The following is a 3,973-nucleotide window of genomic DNA, read 5'->3' on the forward strand; positions in this document are numbered from 1 at the left end:
TTTGCGCTACAGTGCTCGCGGCACGGGCTATTTCCCTTTGTCGCCCTTTCGCATGACCTGCAGGCATTTTTGGCGGTTGTACCACCGTAGCTGACTTGGATGGCACGCCTTGGTCCAAATGGTCCAACCTTTGGTTGACCGTCTGGAGAGTATTGTCAAACCTCTCCAGGTAACTCCTTATAGCGGGGTCAAGTTGTGAGCTTGACGGGATATCTCCCACAGCAGTCTGCAGGACTGAAGGTTTTTTGGAAGAGGTATCCCCCTGAACTTGGGGGGACCCCTGAGTGCCCTGGTTGGTTTGCTCATGTTCTGGTTGGCGGGCCATATGTTGATGTAGGACCGGTAAGTTGGAGACTTTCCTGATGAAGGGTGAACACTAAATCAAGGGTGAACACTAAATCAGGCCCTCCTTCTAGCGCCAAACTGTTGATGCGCGTTTTTGCACCAACGAAACGCATGTGCGAAACGTTGTAGGGGCCAAGAGATCACACGTGAAAGTAATGGATAAGAGACAATAAATGCAATAGAGGTAGTTCTTAAAGTGGTTTGGATGCTAAGGTAGCAAGTCCTACGTCCACTGATGCTTGTATTGATGATAGGGGTCAGGTCGCTGTTAGCTAGTGGACTTTACAATGGTATTACAAGGTATCAATTGCTAAGAATTCTGAAGAGAGAGAGAGAAAGATTAATCAAGCGTAAAATGTGCCAATCCCCTTAATGAAAGATGAATTCCTAATTTATAATCAGATGCCTTGAGGCAATGATCACTAAATCCGTAAGTTGGTGGGATTATCCGTGCAAATCCTTCTTTATGTCACATTGCCCACCTTCTACAGTGATTTGCGCGATTTAGAGCAGGAATTGGACACGTGGGAGCATCACAACCTCCTGACTAGCCTGACGCGCGGCCACTATCCTGACAGACACAGACGATGGTTGTTCCAATGATCTGACTATTGCGGGCTAAAGGGTCCTGACGTCAGCCCTTATATCTTTAGGCATAACATATATATTGCAATTTTTTGGAAATAAGGCTTTGAGCTGGCAAATAAATCAACATTTAATCTTTTTGATGCAGAAACTTCAACTTGCATAACATCTAATCTTCTCTGAGGACGTCTATTGGTTTGATTTTGTAGGTATTCTGTAGGCTTAATAAATCAATCATGCAACCTCTAAATGAGGGCATTGGATTTTTCAAACTAGCGACTATATTAGATTCACGTAGATCTACTCATATAACTATATTATAATTAAAGGGCCCTTTAAGGTTCTCTTCTTTTTTTTTTTTTTTTCAGTAAATTTTTAATTAAAGAGTGCATTGGCCGGGCCTGACTAATTTTTCGAAAGTAACTAAGCTTCAGCATTCACTTGGGGTTTAGTTTTGTCCTTCTTGTAAAAGTAGGAATAGTCTTAATTTTTTTGGGGTAACATTAGCTTGTATGCATCTCAATTAATCTCTTTGGGGTAATTGGGGTGTTCAAGCCAACTTGTGTGCACCTCAATTAATCTCTGAGATCCATTGAACAGCCTACAAAGGTGATGGATCAGGTAAGTCACAAATGTGATAAGTGACTACGTTTTAGGACTCAAATTCAAGGCCTTTGGGTAACCCACTCAGAACATGTTAATATCTGCCAAAGGAGGTGGCCACGCGTGTGGACCAACTCGCAGGAATTTTTTTCGTGGAATTAATGCATTTTGGATATTTTGTTAATGTGAAACTAGAAGGATCATATGGAGGAGAACATGTTTCTTCATCGGTGTTGGATATCTGAAAGAGAGAAGAATTGAAGAAGCCATAAATGTCTCATTCTCATACGATTGATAACTACCAGAGAAATAACAAATTAACTAAAGCCATCAAAGAATGATATTAACTCACCTCCAAAGCCATTGTTTATCGTTAGCCTAAAAGAATCAGGCAGGTACAATTAGGGGTGTTCATAACCAGTTAACCGATTTTCTAAACCCAACCGGTTTTTCACTTTAAGAATTTTCCAGAAGTGAAACCGAATCGGTTAAGGGGAAAACCGGTTAGAAAAAACCAAAATCGGTTTTGAACCGATTTTCCCTTTAACTTATTTTTTATTTTGATTTTTCCCTAATTTAGCTTATTTTTTATTCTGAGAGGGAAGAGAAAAGTGAAAATCGTTGAGGACTGAGGAAAAATGTATATGTTTGTGTGAAAAAAAAGAGGAGAAATGCGTAAAGAGAAAATAATTTAGGGATTTTGGGTATTTAGGGTATTTTAATTTCAAAGTGAAAACCGGTTACAATTAACCAATTTTAAAATTTCTTTAAACCGGTAATCGAACCAAATTTTCGATATATGTATTTCCTTAAATTGAAACTGAATCGGTTTTCTGTATAACTAGAAAACCGGTTCAGTTAAGTTTTTTAATTTTTTTTGAACACCCCTCCGTACGGTGATTAATTGGAACCAAATTTGGTGGCCAGGACATGAAGTATATGAATCCTTGTGCTCCTAAACATCTCAACTATGCCAAGTTTTCCGAAAAATGTATATATATTCGTGCTCAGTTTGTTGCCAAGCGAAGTCCGTTCACATGGTTGTTTTACATGATATCCTCTCAGGTTTCTGGTTACTGTGAGATGTTATGTGCAAAATTGGGGAGCGTCCCAAGGATATCTCTAGTGGAAATGTGTTGAAGGTATTGCAGTGGCGTTTTTGAAGAAATATTTTGACCCTGATAGTTTTTACGATGATTTCATGACCGTTGCCCAAGTCCTTCTGTTTCTATTACTAATATACATCTTGATTCAGTTGAGTTCTATAATCATAGCCAACTTTATATTGTTGTGGCCGTGGCCGCGATTGGAATTAACATTGTCATCTAGTATATCTTTGAGGTATATGTTACATGATGTACTAATGATATGATTAATTAATTTGTAACTGATTTTTTTATTTTTTATTTTAACTTGCTCTAACAATTAATTATTCTAATTGGAGGAAGTTGAATATGATTATCTTATCTATAGTATAAGTTAGTATAATGAATTTTAAAAACCATTTATGTGGTGATCATAATTGTGGGTATTAATCACCTTGCTTAAAAATCTACTTGTATGAAGAACATGTTAACTAATGTCTGCCAACGCGAGCAAGAAGAGGTGGGCTCGTCGGAATTAAAGTTTCGTACATTTTCTTCAAGTAAAACCAGAAGGACCATAACAAGGAACACATTTGTTTTATTGTTTATCACTATTAGTTCTATGAAAGAGTTAAAAGATGAAGTGTAAAGAGATTAATTTACCAAAATGAATTCTCAATCAATTATGATCAATAAACAATCACGTGAATTCAATCTCAATTTTGATTCCCAAAATTGACGTATAGGTTATAAAATGCAGAATTTATAGTCAAGGATTAAAGAAAAAACCTGTTTGTGTCATGACTCCCGAATTCTTGAAATCTTGAAAAGCCACAGGTCGTCTTTTCTAGTAATGTACCAAATGATGACCGAAGAATGGGGTTGAGTTCAATGAGTTGTTTTATTGCGTTTAGAAAGAGATTCTCGCCAAGTTTAAAAATAGTTTATTCAGTTGTCCAATTAAAGGTACAATACACTTTAAAGTCCATTACAGGCTCAAGCCCACACTCATTATCAACCTAAATTATTATAATAAAATGTATTAGACAATCTTGGAACGATCACATTAACCCTATCAGGATATCTCATTGGACTATATGTTTACCCGGTTTTGACTAAATTAAAATATAATTAATGCTAGCTTACAATAAAGAAAATTTTTCTAACATTCTCCCAATTGTGTGATTGCTCTTTTTGTTCCTATTTTGTTGTTCCTTGTTTCACCTCTTATATACTTAAAAACCAAATTAGGCCCTCATACTACTGAATATTCTGAACCATTTTCTGTCGCTTGACATAAGGAACAAAAACATCAAACTTTCCCTAGTCACTGACTCCTTGACGATCACTGAGAA

Source organism: Pistacia vera, unplaced genomic scaffold, assembly GCF_008641045.1.
Source record: "Pistacia vera cultivar Batoury unplaced genomic scaffold, PisVer_v2 Contig104, whole genome shotgun sequence".
Classification (NCBI taxonomy): Eukaryota; Viridiplantae; Streptophyta; class Magnoliopsida; order Sapindales; family Anacardiaceae; genus Pistacia; species Pistacia vera.